Source organism: Mus musculus, chromosome 12 (genome assembly GCF_000001635.26).
Source record: "Mus musculus strain C57BL/6J chromosome 12, GRCm38.p6 C57BL/6J".
In the NCBI taxonomy this organism is placed as follows: domain Eukaryota; kingdom Metazoa; phylum Chordata; class Mammalia; order Rodentia; family Muridae; genus Mus; species Mus musculus.
This window is the reverse complement of record NC_000078.6, coordinates 16,160,362-16,176,808: the sequence shown is the minus strand read 5'-3', so window position 1 is coordinate 16,176,808 and position 16,447 is coordinate 16,160,362.

Sequence of the window (16,447 nt, the reverse complement as noted above, 5' to 3'; positions counted from 1 at the left end):
AATATAATTAATCTGCTCTAAAAAGGAGTAAAGTATTAATGTCTGCTTCAACTTGACTGAAAAGTTGAAAACATTTCCCATGTGAAAGAATCAAACCCAAATGGTCAGATGTTGACTCTCTGTCTCTCTGTCTCTGTCTCTGTCTCTGTCTCTGTCTCTGTCTCTCTCTCTCTCTCTCTGTGGGTGTGTGTGGGTGTGTGTGTGTGTGTGTACACTTGCTTCTGAGTGGAGTACCCAAGGAGGCCAGAAAATCCCTTGGGTCCCCTGGAGCTGGAGTGGTAATAATTGTGACCTGCTGGGCACAGATGCTTGGTATGGAACTGGTCCCAGGAACTGAACCTTATTCCTTTGCAAGAGCAGTAAGCACTCTTAAATGCTGAGCCATCTCTCCAGCCAGCTTTTATGAGTTTTCGTTGTGATGAATTGCCTGTATCTTCCTTATATAAAACAAACAAAACAAAACAAAAAGCAACTTAGCTATGGAAATAAATCTCAGTGAACCCTTTTGAGAAGTATTAACATCTAACAAGTCCTGTGTGCTATCTAGCAACTGTGCTCTCTCTGTCTTCAATGATGGTAGAGGAGCCCCGGGACCCTGGCAAACCATTATCTACCCCACCGCTTCAGGGGAACCACTGACTGACACTTGATCTCATACATGAAAATCAAAATCATAAAGAGTTCTAGATTAACAACCTTGCATTTGAATTTTGATCGAGAGGTTCATAACGATACTGGGTTTTTATTTCCTTGTTTGTCAGATGTATGTAATGATATGATGTTCCTAGCACAGGTCACTGCAAAGACTAAAGGGAGGGATGACTAAATGCTCATTTCCTGGGGCTTAGGCTCCTCCCTGGGAAATGTTACTGTTCCCGTGTGTGGAGTGGAGTGCTTTGCTGACATGCAGATCAATTTACTATTTTCTTTCATATCAACTGACTTGATCATCATGTCAAGTTCAAGTTGAGGTGCTGAGGAAAGTGAGGCCCTAAGATTTTCTTGGAGCCCAATTGGGAATTTTCACCTAGGATAGGGGCCTTCGAGTTGCTTGAACTAAGCACTCTGAGGTTCACAATGTGCAGTGTTGAAAGCACAGGGGAACAAGAAATTGCATTGCATGCTTTTATGCAGACAGGAGCAGTGCTGTGGGTAAGAAGGGGTTAAGTGGGGTCTCAGTCCTGGGACAGTTTATGGGAAAGACTAATGACCTTTCAGGATGTTTTACTTTGGCTCAGTCCAATGTTCAGCTGCACCTGGAGGTTGGCTTGTCTGCAGGCCCGATTAAAGGTGTTGTATGTGAAACAAGATTAAACTACACTCTGACTCCACATGGCCCTGTGCCCATGTCTTTTCATTTTGCATTCTTTTTTGAAATATTTTTTCAGTTTTTTTAGCACTCAGTAATGAAGCTTTCCAATGGGAAGGCAGTTTAGCAGTCAAACTCTCTCTCTCTCTCTCTCTCTCTCTCTCTCTCTCTCTCTCTCTTTCTGTGTGTGTGTGTGTGTGTGCGTTTCTATTTGAGTTGAAATATATCACATTCATGTAGTCACCCATGGAAGCCAGAGGGCATTGGGTCACTTTGAAGCTGAAATCTGAACCTCTGGAACTTCTTTTCTATTGCTGTGGTAAAAACACTATGACAAAGACAACTCATAGAAGAAAGAGTTTGTTTAGGGCTTACAGTTCCAGAGAGTGAGAGTCCGTAATGGAGGAGCAGAGGCAGCAGGCTGGAGGTATTTAGGGAAGAAACTGAGAGCTAGCATCTCAGATGACAAACAGGAAGCAGAGAGAGCTGGCCAACTATGGTGTCAGTCTTCTGAAACCTAAAGCCTGTCACCAGTGACAGATTTCCTCCAGCAAGGCCACAACTCCTAACCTTCCTCAAATAGCCACCAATGGGGAGACAAAGTACTTGAATGATTAAAACTTCAGGGGAACACCTCATTCAAACCATCACAGGAACATACTCCCTATAGGAGCAATAAGTCCTCTGAGCTGTTTAGCCACCTCTCCAGCTCCATTCCTATTTATTTTATATTTCATAAATTCTATATTTTATTATGAGTATTATTTTTATCATAAATGTCAGCTCAGATTTACTCCTACAGTTTATTGGTTTGGGTCACAATGCCTTCTAAACAGATATCTGACATCATTTCTCCTTTCTCTACAGAATATACTTTGGGAGTCTTAGTTTCAGACAGCATTTCCCACAGCACAGGTTAGCCTAGAAGTGGCTGTGCAGCTGAGGGTGAAGTTGAACTCCTTCATTTACCTCCTGAGCAGGCAGGGGTGGTGCGATTACAGGTGTGAGCCACCACACGCCACAGCTGGCTACATGAATACACTTTTAAAATATTCTTCATGTTGTGAGGACAAGAAGTAAAGGCACTTCTTGCCCTCTGTCACATTTGCATTAGTACACTCATTCCTTTTATTGTTTTTAATACAAAATTTATCCTTTTTTCTTCTTCCTGATACTCTGAATTTTTTTTTAATCTGCTCACAGTGGTTTTAATACACTGTACTGGCTAGTTTTGTGTCAACTTCACACAGCTGGAGTTATCACAGAGAAAGGAGCTTCAGTTGAGGAAATGCCTCCATGAGATACAACTGTAAGGCATTTTCTCAATTAGTGATCAAGGGGGAAAAGCCTCTTGTGGGTGGGACCATCTCTGGGCTGGTAGTCTTGGTTCTATAAAAGAGCAGGCTGAGCAAGCCATAAAGAACATCCCTCCATGGCCTCTGCATCAGCTCCTGCCTCCTAACCTGTTTGAGTTCCAGTCCTGACTTCCTTGGTGCTGAACAGCAGTGTGGAAGTGTAAGCTGAATAAACCCTTTCCTCCCCAACTTGCTTCTCGGTCATGATGTTTGTGCAGGAATAGAAACCCTGACTAAGACATACACCTAAAATGGATCCAGGTCAATTAGTTTTCCTCTAAGCCTACATATCAGATTGGGTTATCTGAATCTGAAACTTTGCCTTTTCATCAGTTCTGGGAAATTTCAGTCACTGTTGCTTTAAATTTTGCCTTTCCATCCTTGTCAATTATGCCCCCACCCGAACTCTCTTTGCTTATATTGTAGTTCTGCCCTCTTGTCTCTCAGCATCTATTTTGTAATTTACGCATATTTTTCTGATTATCACATTATAGGTAATTGCTTTAGATCAGTCTCCAACTTGTTTAAATTCAATGATCAGTTTACTTTGAGTGATTAGAGTGCTAATTTCTATAAAATATATTTGATTATTTTTCAAATATGCCCCATCATTTTTTATAATCTCTTAATCATAGTTTAGATTCTTTATTATACTGTAGCCTGCATATAAGCATTTGAATAAAGACAGATTCCCATGAGTCCTAAAACTTAGTTCTTGGTAGCGGTTTGTTTATTCTTTGCTTTTTTAATTGACTTGCCATGATGCCCACACATTCACCTTTTGGGTTTGGTTTTATGATCTACTTAGTGTTTTCTGAAATCCAAGACAGACCTGAGCTGGGTATATGCAGAACTTCTTGATAAAAATGCTTATTAGAGAGAAAGTAAGTTAAAGGGGAGCATAAAATGGTAGAAAATGTGTTCTGTTCTGAAATAGGGGAACTGAAGTTTTCATTTCTCCCCCTTTCCATCTCACTGTCCAACTGTCCTTCTCCCTCTGAAGTCAGACTAACCAATGTGTGGTGACAGGCTTTAACTAAGAGATTCTGGATAAAGAACTTAATATAATGGGTAGATTCCCTATTTGGCATTGGTCGCCTTAGGGACTTGTCCCCTGAAGTGAAGTCAAGTTGACTGATGCCATGTGGTGATAATGGCTGGGACTGGGAGATTCATTTGTTAGACCTATAGGTTGAAATGCTTAATGGGTGGTCGATGCCCTGGTCAGGACATATAAAGAAAGAATAGACTGGATATGTTTGAGTCTGCCTAATTTGTTTTCTTCATGCTTCTTTTCACCATTTTGACTTTTACATGAAGTTTTCAGAATATTGATTTGTAAAAGTAGAGCCCAGGAGAGATGAAGACTCAGATATCATTTTTCCCCCAATTCTCCCAGTTCTCAAATTGACCTGGAGCCAGTCTTAGACATTGGGGCCTTTTCTAGAATTTCCCCCTGTCTTTGACTTCCTGCATCATAGAAATCGAATGCTGTCCGAGCAGAAAAAGCAGTTCCCCCTGTGACCCAGACACGGGGAATGAAGAGAAACAAAAAATAAAGAATGCAATGTAAGTTTGGGGTGAGGTGATATTTTTGTCTTTTCTATAATAAATAAGAATAATAAAGTCCTGATGACTACTAATACTTGGAAGACACGGACTTGAATTCTTCACATGCAAACTTCCTCTTTAGTTATTATGTATACGCTCAGCACTGGAGAGTATGTTCCATACAAAGAAAACACAGCCCTGGAGTGAAATAACAGAGGCATGTGTGAGACCATCTGGAGAAGCTGTGTTCATCTCAAGTTAATGTGATGTGTCTGTTAAACCTCTTTGTTGCAGTTTATTTACCAAAGGCAAGGTCTGAATTTCCTTTATTTTTGACTTCAGTCCTCATAACAATGCCCATGGTATTTTGACACTCTGTGGATATCTGTTGAATAAATGAGAAGCTGCCATTATACCAAGATTTTTTGGTAGAAAATGTACAATTGATGAAATAGCTTTAAAAAAAAAGAAGAGGGAAGCCTTAATGGATTTCTCCTTGTTTGCCTATGTCTTTCTGAAATAGTTTAAAATGAGCTTTGCAAAGCGTCATCAGTGGGGACGGAGAGTGAGAAGCTGTCAGGGAGCTGGGAGGTTGTTTTGTTATCTACAGAACTGACTACAGCCCATGAGACGCCACTGTAGATGTCGGGCTTGAGAAAGGCAGGCAGATTGAGAAAAGCTTTAGAAAAAAGAAGGAATGACCCAAATGTGCGTAATTGAATCTTCATTGAGGTCTAAGGTATCCAGGAAACACTGTTTTTTTTCTTTGAACCTGAAATTCAAAGTGAAACTTAGGGTAAACATGAGTCACTGGGCGATATGAACTCAGGCAGTTCCCACAGCTTTTGGGATCTAGAAGTTACAAAACATCTTGACCTGCTGAACTCTGATGTGATAAAAGACCCAGGGATGGAATGGCTGTGAAATCATGAGGTTGTGCAGGGTATATAAGTTTACACACCTGTTAACCTATTCCAGAAAAAGGTTGGCTTGGGCCTTGCTTTTACATGGGCACTGCACATGTAATTAGGAGTGTGAAGCAGTCTCCATAGAGGGGGGGAAAACAAAAATAAATGGCTTGTAACAGGAGAGTGCTGTGCTAAGTGCAAACATAGGTGGTACAAGAATCATATGTGAAGAAGCAGAGATGCCTGAGCTATATTCAAGAAGTATGAGGAAGGTGGGAAGACACAAGCCAGAAAGGATTCCCAGACAGAGGACAGCACATTTGTTTGGATGACTCCAGCAGTGCCCATTGGCTTAGCAACAGGAATTCACACCTTTCATTTGTGTGTTGTTCCAGGTGGCTTTGGTGGCAGAGGGATCAGGAGTGAGTGTAGGGAGGTGGCAAGCCTTGCTGGTGACCCATCAGTAGAGAACAAGAGTAGGGACCCCTGAACACTTTTCTTTAATTCTAGAGCCTTTCTGTAGTGTCCGTTCTTCCTTTGAAACCACAATGATTCCTAGATGCCATTAGGAGAAGACCTATTGACATAAGCATGGTTCTAACATGGGGATCCTAAGCTATGCACCCGTACCCTGAATTTTAATTCTTGCATTAGGCGCTGGCCATGACACCATGCTTAGATCACACAAGCTCTGAGAAAGTCAGTTTATGTGTTCATAAATTGGGGGTGGTGATGCATACACACTTTGCAGATTTGTTTGTTACAAAGTCATCAGTGAGTGGGTGGGGCAGAACCCTGTAGTTTGCACTGTTATTTTGTTTGGGTCTGGAGAACACTGTTCATTTTCCTCACCTTATTCAGAATTTCTCCAACAAGTTTGAAAAGTGAGTGAGAATCTTTATTCACCTTTTGCAGATGGAAAGAAAAAAAAAAGAATTGAGCCAAATGAACATAGGCACTTAGCTGGAACACTGGAGTTGGACATGAGCCTCAGAAAACACTAGACAGAGAGACATATCTACCCCTTTACTGAATTTCCCATGCAATGATAGTTTTCCCATACTCCTTCTCCTGTCTCTGCCAAATCAGTCTGACTTGTAAGGACATATAAACATCACCTCAGATCCTATCTGATTTATTGATAAAGATGGAACCAAAATACCTCCCAGGCTGCAGGAGCTGGTTACTAGGAACCAGCCCTGCCCTTCTACCTTCCCGAGATCAGTGTAGAGTAACTCTTAAGCCTTTGCAATAGAGCTGGTTGGGGTTGGTTAGTGACAAGCAGTCTGACCTTTGTGGTTTCGTGTTTGTCTTATGACATCTCTGTGCTTCGGTTTCCTTAGTGATTCAAAGGAAGCAATTAGACACACAAGTCAAATCAAGCTATTATTCATTCAAGAGCAGGAATGAAGTTAGTGTGGGAAACATGCATATACATACAGGATGTGATGTAATATAGAACAGGATGTGACATCATGTGGAAGAAAGATGTTCAGTGGTATTAAGGAAACAAATATTTCTTAGTGTTGCCTCTCTGGACCTGAGGAATGGGAGGGTACACAGTACTTACAGACTTACAGACTCTATGGACCACTGGTTTCAGTATAGACGTAGCCTATCACAGACTAGAATTCTACTTTGCTTACATAAGAGAAGTTGAACTCTATCTTTCTGACACGGGGAAACCTTGGATGGCAGGATGGTCCTGGAATCTGTCCTAAAAGACACAGTATCTCTGTCAGTCCTGTGCCTTTATTTGTTGATGTTGGAGGAGACCTGAGTAACGTAAGCAGGAGAAGTTTTAAATAACCACGGTGAAGAGAATCTTTTTTTTCCAAGAAATAAACATTAAAATACCACAATGAGAGGAGAGGACATTCCTCAGTTGGCAGAATGTTTGCTTGGTATGGGCAAAGTTCTGGGTTCAATTTTCAAAAACACATAAACAGAGCAAAAGAGTTCATTCTCATTATCCCACGACTTCAGAGATAAAGGCAGGAGGACTGGATTCTCAGACACAGCAAGTTCAAGACCAGTCTGGTGTATATGACACCCTTTCTCAAAACAAGAAAGCAAGCAAACACCAGCAGCAGCAGCAGCAATAGTAAACACCTTGAACTTGACAAGCACTCAGGGCTTAATGTGTCATTAGGATTGTTGGAGCATGTTCCTTTACAGAGAAGATGGCCTCTAAAGGTGAACAACTGTACATGTGAAACTGGAGGGACCAACGAGGAGCTGTGAGTTGAAAATGAAGCAGAATGGGCCAGCACTTTTGAGATACCTGCACACAGCCATATCCTCTTACACAAAACTGGCAAGTTCCCACTTAGCTCCAGCCACCCACAGTGCATGGAGGAGCAGGCTCAGAGCCGGAGCAAGAACTATCAGGAAGGTACAGGCTTGGGTGATGCCTGCTTACTGTGATCCCAGAGTGCAAAGCCACCCTTAGGCTATAAGAAGATTAAATCTGCTCTTAATCCTTTACCTACCGTCTAATCTTCCTCCCATGACTTGGAGCTGATGTGTGCTTGCGTTGGACCTATTTTCCTATAATAATTAAAGTCAGAGAGTCATTCATTCATTCATTCATTCATTCATTCATTCATTTCCTCTTATTGAATTACAAACGAGGCCAAATGAAAGACGAGGCCTTCAGAGGGTTAAAATGAATATAAATACTAATCTGGGGAGGGGGACTTAGAGTCTATTAGAAAAAGTAATATGTATGTATAGATGAGTATTATACAAGGCAGAAGATGATCATTACTGTAAATAGGTTTGGAGTAGGCTCCCTTGGGCAACCAAAGAAGGGCAACCAATTTTCAGAATAAAAGTAGCTTCTGGGCAAAATACAAATCACATTCCTGGTTAAGGACATAGGAGAGGATCATAGTTTGAAAGAAGCTTAGTTTGTAAAGTTGGTGGCAGGAAATGAGTCTGGCTGGCCAGAGGGAATGCATAAGAAAGTTTTCTTTGCCTGAAAGTCAATAACTAGGGCTTCTCTAGGCCAAGAGAGGGCTGGGGCAGTTCTTCACAAGAGGTATCTATAATCACAGGGAAGAAACATCAGACCAGGGAGACAGCCTGCTGCTCAAGTGTGAAGACGTAAGTTGGATCCCTGATACCCATGTGTAAAGCTGGTCATGGCAGCTTGTGCTTGAGAGCCCATTGCTGGGATGACAGGAACAGGAGGATCCCTGGGACTAACTCACTGTCCAGCCAGCCTAGCCTAACTGGTGGCATCAAAGTCTCAATGAAAAACTCTGTCTCAAAAAAATAAAGTTACCAGCTCCTGAAGCCGACCTCTGGCCTTCCTGTGAGAGTACATCACATACACATGAATACACATAAACATAAATATACACACAAGAAAACAATGTGTTGGTGACTTATACGATAGTTATATTAATGGCCTGGGTGCAAGATAGGTCTACGAGGGGATGCTGAGTTGGGGAGGAGAGGATGCTTAATCAGAAGATACTTGCAGCTGGTGAAGTGTCAGTCAACAGGAGAAGCGGGAGATCAGAACTGTTGTGATGACTTGAAGGTTCTTGCACAATTCACAACAGGCTCACACCTGCCTCTCCTGGGCTCTGATTGCCAAGTGGCCACAATGGGCTCTTGGAGCAGTGGCAGAGTATCTGATGCCCACTGGAGTTCACTGTGCACGCACGCCTTCGTTTTGTTTTGTTTTCTTTCCCAGTCTTTTCCTCATCCCCCAGGCATGACTCACTGGCTGGTCCTGCTGGGTGTGGGCTCTGCATTATGAACTCCTCTTTGTTTTTGGTCTCCCCTCTCCATTCAATCAATGAGGGCAGTTCTTCCAAAATGATTGGTAGCTTTGTTGATTACCACCCCCACCACTTACTAAAAAACGCTCAAAAGATCTTTCAAGTCCTTCATAGCAATGTCTAGAAAATTTATATTTGTTGAGAACTGTTTGCCAAACATTGCTCTGCCGGCTAAAAATAGAGAATAAATAATGTGATTCTGTTCTCTCCAAGTTTGTATCCTTTTGGGAAGGAATCCTTACATGTTTCCCCCCTCCTTTCTCTCTTTATTTTAAATACCCTTCCTTCTCCTCATCTCTGGTACCAACATGGACATGCATCTACCACACAGTCACTTATCAAGAACAGAGAGGATTGTATCTAAAATCTTCAGGAGTTCCCCAGTGCCTATTAAACAAACGCCTGTCTCACAAAAGTTTGTGTAATTTGCTTTGAGATCACATAACATGCTATTGCTCCTTTGTATGTGAGTGTTTGCCAAGGAAGCTAGGCTAACTGGCCAGAGAGCTTCTCCTGTCTCTGTCTCCCATCCCATCATTGCAGGGATTATAAGCACATCACACACACACACACACACACACACACACACACACACACACACACACACACACACCTTTTTAATGTGAGTTCTTGGGATTAAAACTCAGATCTTTATTTGAAAGGCAAACACCCTGCCAATTGAGCCACCTCCTCAGCCTAATATGGTGGTGTTTTTGGAGAGGCTATGTTACTATATTGTCATTAGCATGGGCGTGTGCGTGTGTGTGTGTGTGTGTGTGTGTGTGTATGTGCATGTGTGTGTGTGTGTGTGTGTGTGCATGTGTGTGTGCACGCACATGTGTGCGTGTGTTTGTGTGTGTGTGTGTGTGTGTGTGTGTGTGTGTGTGTGTGTGTGTGTGTATTAAGGGGCAGGCTAAACAAAATGAACTAAGAAATAAAAGGTCAGATCACTGGATGTTTACTATTCTAGGGTCTCCATTGTCAGGTAACACTTATCAGAACTAACATGGTTAGTTGCTTATATTCACACTCAAAAGGGTTTTCCCACTATGGAATGCCAGTAGCATTGTGAGCTGGGGCGCAAGGAATTTTTCAAGTCTTCTTGGCAACTTTTCTACTCTTTGTTCATGGATGAATTGGATGGAATGGTTTAAAATTAAAAGTTAGAGAAGCTGTTGCTCTTGTCCCACCCCCCAGACACACAGTAGTATGAGGATGAGTTTGTCCACTTACTACAAAATGATGCACACACACAGCAAAGACGCTGGACTTACTGGGGAGGGGAACTGGGCAGACACTGATTAGTGCTAAGCCACAATGGACCTCATTGCTCCTGTACCTGCACTTTGCCCACCCATAGCAGAATGGGCTTGTGAGCAGGCAGCTGAAGGGAGGAGAACATGGATGATAGTCTGTGCTCTATGCACATGAACCTCAGGACCAGATGCCTGTTCTGAAGCCACGCCCTGCCACAGATCTGCCGCCTGCACTGGGCAGGTCATTTATAATTTTAAGACTCGGAATCCAAATAGGTCACTTGCTTGAGTTCATCTCTAAAGGGCTCTGGTTATGCACTTCTAAGCAATCCCTGTTAGAAACGTAAGACTGAAGAATCTTCCTTCCTCTGTTTCCCCAGCTAACTCGTCCTATGCTTTTGGACCTATTTCAGATTCCCTGTCTCCTGAAAGTCAAGTTGAATTGCTGTGATTTGCTGGTTAATCTCCAATATGTCATGAATTACACTGCTTCCATCAAAACAGGGTTGTATCTCATTTGTTACCACGACACTAGGGTCTTCAGATGATAGGTGCTTGGCAAGCAGTTACAGGATAGAAAGGACTGCCACTCAGGGTCTGTGATGGTTAATTCTGCAAGTTCATGGCACAGGATCTAGAATCACTTAGGAGAAGCAACTGTAAGCCCACCTATAAGAGAGTTTCTAGGTTGTGCTAATTAAGAAGACCCACCGTGCCTGTGGTCAGCACCATTGCATGGGCTACTGCAATGCATAAAAGGAAGAAAAATAACCCTTAAGTACCAGTAGTCATCTCTCTCTGCCTCTTGTCTACTTTAGTTACCATTCTAACCAGCTGCTTCAAGCTCTTGTCACCAAACCACCAAACCTTCTCTGCCACAGCAGACTGCACCATACATGTGCGGCAAACTGATTTTTTTCAGGTGTTTTGCCATAGCAAAGTCAACAATAACTGACACAGGATTTAATCATTATTTGACCATATGCATTCAAAGACTTACATTCAAATGGCATTCCAAACAGAACTGTAAAGAAAAAAAAAAACTTGACATAAATTCACTCATTCGAAGACTTCTTTCAACATTTGGATGAGATGTAGGGGGGAACTGCACCCTTTCCAACCTCATAGTATATGAAGTGAAAATGCAGGAAAATTGTCTAGGGTCCTGGGAAGGCTGCCGAAGCCCCACTAGCACAGAGAATTTCCGATGAAATCAGAACCTCAAGGTCCTGACCTAATGTTTCATAATCAGGCAATGCTGGAATCAGAGAACTTTGAAGGGGGTATTTTTCTTGGGGCAATATGGAAAAAACATGTTTGCTTATGACTAATTCTCCCCTATGTGAACTGTTGGTATTCTCTTTGAGGGTTCTCAAGATAAATAGATTGAAGCTGCTGTCAAGTTTTGCTGGACAAAAGCAAACAGACCGATGGTCTTTGGATGTGTCTGCCGTGCCACAGAGTCAGGCCCTCCCACCTTGCTGCCTTTGTGGTTTGTGGAGCTGGGGAAGGAAAATATCTACACACTGCACAGAGGCCCACTCAGGACGTGCTCACAAGACATCAATGAGCAAAGCAGAGACAGTTGCTTATGCCACCCAGCCCTGTGCTAGGGGCTGAGGACACAAATGCAAATAGACACCATCCCTTGTACTTAGCCTTGATATGTTGCTTTTATTACAATAAAATATGCAGAATAAATTGTACTTACTGAACATCAAAAGCTTAGCCAGAGGAATGCTTGCTTTGCCAGGGATCCAAAGTGACACTTTTCCACCCCGGCACTGGCTATGTGCATGTGTGCCTTCCTCTGAGGGCCTCGATCACTGCACTATAACTAGAGATCTCTTATTATTTATAAGTTGGACTCTCCAAGTCCTGCTATCACTAAAGCAATGCTAGAAATTAGGGCCGTCATCAACAACAGGATGCTTCTATCAAGAGAGATACGGCTTAAAGAGATTTTCTCTTCATGAAGGAAGGTTAAGGTTAAACACCCCCCCCTTAATTCTTTATATCTCTCAGCATGTCTGTATGCTAAATTCTAGACCCATAAATCATTCTATTCAAAACTCCACAGTCACCGTAGTGTTTCCTAGTATTTACTGTTGTGGGGTAATTTCTGAGTTCACCTGTACTTTGTGTTCCTGTGATCAGCTGTTTCTCTCTGGCTGCTTGCTGCAGACGTCATCACCTAGTTAAGTAGCACTTACCCAAGCGCAGCATCTTTGTGTTATCCTTCTGACTCTTCACAAATTATCGCGGGTCCACACAGAGATAATTAATATTTTGGATATAAGCCTCTCCTTCTATGTATTTTTATCTTGCACAATTAGATGTGTGTGTGTGTGTGCACGCACGCGCACGCACACTTAATATGGATTAAAAAATAACAGTTATCTAAAAGCAGTTGCTGTGTTTTTTGTCATAGGCATCATTTTGAAAAGTATGATATTTTTATAGTTCTTTACAGCCCAATGGTTCTCAACCTCCCTAATGCTGAAGCCCTTTAGTACAGCTCCTCATGTTATGGTGACCCTCAACCATACCATTAATTTGTTGCTACTTCATAACTGCAATTTTGCTTCTGTTGTGAATTGTAATGTAAATATCTGATATACAGGGTATCTGATATGTGACCCTCACCCCCCGCCAAAAGAGGTTGCATCCCACAGAGTTGAGAACCACTGCTATGAAATTTTTCTTGTTCTTCTCTCTCTGGACTTGAGGTTAGATTTTTGTTGTGTTAGATCAGCTCTGGTTTCTGAGACGTCTAATGTCCTTGTCAAACCTCCACAGTGACACTGATTTTCAGCTTGCTGCTTTATTTCTCACCAATGACAACATGTTTCACTTCTTTTTAGCCTGTGAGTGTGAGCTGATCATCCAGCTGTGCATATTTGCTTTGATTTTCTTGTCACTAGAGAGCAACCATCATGAAAATACTACGCCTGCTCTCTAGAAAATATCATTTTTCTCCCAAAGTATACTCATAGTTTGTGCTCTTTAATTTCAGTTTATCTTTTGACATATATATGTTACACTAGCTTCATGCTGTTTTTGCTTCCTCGCTCAGTTTCCCCTTACCTGGAGCTGGTGGTGTCCTGGAAGGCTAGTAGCCAGGGCTGATGTGGGTGGACCAAGTGGGATGGAAGGCTGGATTGATCGCTTCAACCCTTGTGTAGTCCTTCCTGGAAAACTTCATTGGACTTTGGGATTGAACTGATCATTACCATGAAGTTTAAGACACATCTTTCCTCTCATTGTGTCTTTTTCACCTGAGATGGGTAGTCCCCAAATGAGTGCTTTGTGGGGTTTGGGTTCATGACATCACTGTGGGCATGATTGCATATGCTGAATAGCATATGTTGAAAACATAACCCCAAATGCAAGGGAAGTGGGATTGTGCCTGAGAGGCTCCCTCCAGTGTGGGTCAGTGCTTTCATCTAGGAGGTGTCCCAGGAGGTGTTCATTATACTGAGCGCAGTGAGTTCCAAGTCCTGTGCTGGGACGATGCAGCGAGAAGACCACAGGCAAGGCCCAGTTCTTTGATCTCGGACTCCCCAGCCTTCAGCACTGTGAGTAAATACATTTCTACTTGTTATAATTATCTAGCCTCAGATGTTCTGTCACAGCAGCATACCAGGAACCAAAAGGAGAATGGGTGTCTGTGTAGGTTCCATCCTTCATCCTTCTGGATGTTTGTTAGCCTGTGTTGTTCTTTAGGGCAGAGATGTGTTCATGGTTCTTTCAGAGAATCCTTTCCCAAGTGGGTAGACATAGAAGATGGTAGTTGACTAGGAGACTCAAGGTCAAGAGTTCACACATATCAGTAGTCATATTATAGCTTACTTAACCAACCAAGGCTAACGTGTCTAAATATTGGCTACAGTGGGCTAACAGGTTTACTCAGACTTCCTATCTTTTCTGAAAGGGAACTTTGGTTTCTGCCTTAAGTGATGTACACAAGGCTTAGAGCACTCCCATCCACTTTTGCCAAAGAGAGGAGTTCCCGGGGAAAGATTCTCGACCACACTATTTGGGATGCTGCCTTCCTGCAGGTTGACGCTGCCTGCTTTCTTATGTCAGTGTCTTTAAGCACCATATGTAGAGTTGTGTTGATGGGAGGCAGTTAAAATAAGAAAGAATATAGCAGATTTCAAACAGTTCTTTCTATGCCATTGCGTACACTATAGTATTAAAACATAACAAAAAGGAAAATAAAAAAATCTGTTCTAACAATCTGTTTCACGAGTCTTGAAAGACACACAAAACAAATCACCCCAGATGAGCTGTGTGGTTCCATTCCTACCTCCTCAACTCGACAGAGACAACCCCCAGGGCCCCCAAGTGGAGGAGCCAGCAGAGGTCAGCTCATCCATCGCCTTCCTTGAGACAGGAGTAATAATGAAATCATCGCTTACTAGGGCAGTTAATAGCTCTGAGTGACCAGCACACAGGAATCATTTCTGTTGCCCTCCATAGGATGACTCACAAATTGCCATGTCCTTCAAGTCCCGTGGCTTATAAAGTGGACCAAATTATATCCAAGTATGTGGTCTGTTGTGAGTGCCATGGCAGATGACCTCATTTCTCTGAAAAGACCAACACTCTGAGCTCACTGTACTGAGTCCACAGTGGGACTTGCACCCATAAAGACAGCAAAGAATATAGTGATGCTATATAGTAAAGCGCTGGACTTCTTCACCCAGGCCCCAGCTTCTATCAGTGCACCGACGGACTTGCTCAACTGCCTCTGAGACTTGAAGACAGAAAGATCTGGAGTGTGTTTCCTTTTTCCTACACATTAGGGCTAATACATGCTTTGCAGGGCTGTTGGGAGGACTTGGGCGGGGGGCGGGGGGGGAGCAGGTCTGTCTATCTCAGGCAAAATGAAGCCATCATTCACTCAGACTTCTTTTTTAAAAAAGAAAAAAAGAATATAGTTTTAATTGAAGTCGAATTGTAACATTACATGTATGCATACAAATATATATAAATACAAACTACTGAGTGTTTTTGTTGTTGTTGTTGTTATTGTTGTTGATGATGATGATAGTGTACATAAGGTCTTAAGACTCACCACTCTTCATTGAACAACCTATAAAGGGCCTCATGCCTGGGAGAGGCAAATTGTCCTTCTCCCAGCTGTCTTAGTTGCCTATAGTTCTTTGTCTAGGATTTGGATCCCTTGAAGTATTGCCCCTTCCATGTTAACATGTCCATTGATATTGCCATTGTTCCTGTCCTGTTTATGCAGTCATTGTTAGAAACTGTTTCACAACAGACTTCCTGGTATTGTGGCCTCTTATAAATTTTTCTTCCCTGTGTTCTGTGTTGTTCCCTTAACTATGGATGCAGGAGCTGTGATATAGGTATTTCCACTGGGACTGCTCTCCTCACAATCTGTTGATCTCTGCTCTGTGTCCAGCTATGATTTTCTGTGATGGTCTCTGTTTTCAGTAAAGAGAAGCAGGTTTTGTTTGTTTGTTTTTGTTTTTGATGAGGGATAGCATCTTCACTTATCGGTGGGTATAAGGATAAAATCTACTCTGTAATAAGGTATTATGCTGGTCTAGCAAAGTGGTGGTAATAGATTCTTTTCTGAGGTCTGTGACCTCATTAGTTCCAGAAGCTTGCTAGGTCTCTAGTACCAGACATGATTTTCCTCCTGTTGAGTGGCCTTAGGTCCAATTCCACAACTGTTGGTTGCTACTGAAATGTGAGGACACTATTGCACCTTTATGCATAATTTGCTATGCTGGTCATTGTCATGGTTCACAGCTATTTCTGGGTAGTACTGTTTGATTGCTTCTCTCTGTGGTAGCTTGCATAATATGTTCAGACATCATGGAAACTGGACCACAGAAAGAGGCTTTTAGGTTGGGTTCAGCCAGAATCATCTGAGTTCTGTGTCCTAAGTGTGTGGTGTCTTCAGCAATAGGGACTCATCATCAACTCCTGAGAGGTAACTAAAGGTCACATCATAATCTATGTTGTATTGGGTGTCACTCAGACCACTTTACAGGAGGTTTCTCATGCTTGGTTCCAGGGTTTTTGTAATTTTCATGATTCTTGTGGGGAGCATTGGTCAGCCCAAGTAGCTTATCTTCCATGTGTACATATGTACAGATGTGTGTCTGTGTGTGTGTGTGTGTGTGTGTGTGTGTGTGTGTGTGTGTGTGTACATACGCTTGTAAGGACTGTGTACTAGGTAAATTTAATATATCATGACTCCTTGTGGCTTCATCAAACAACCTTGGTGTCCTTTGTC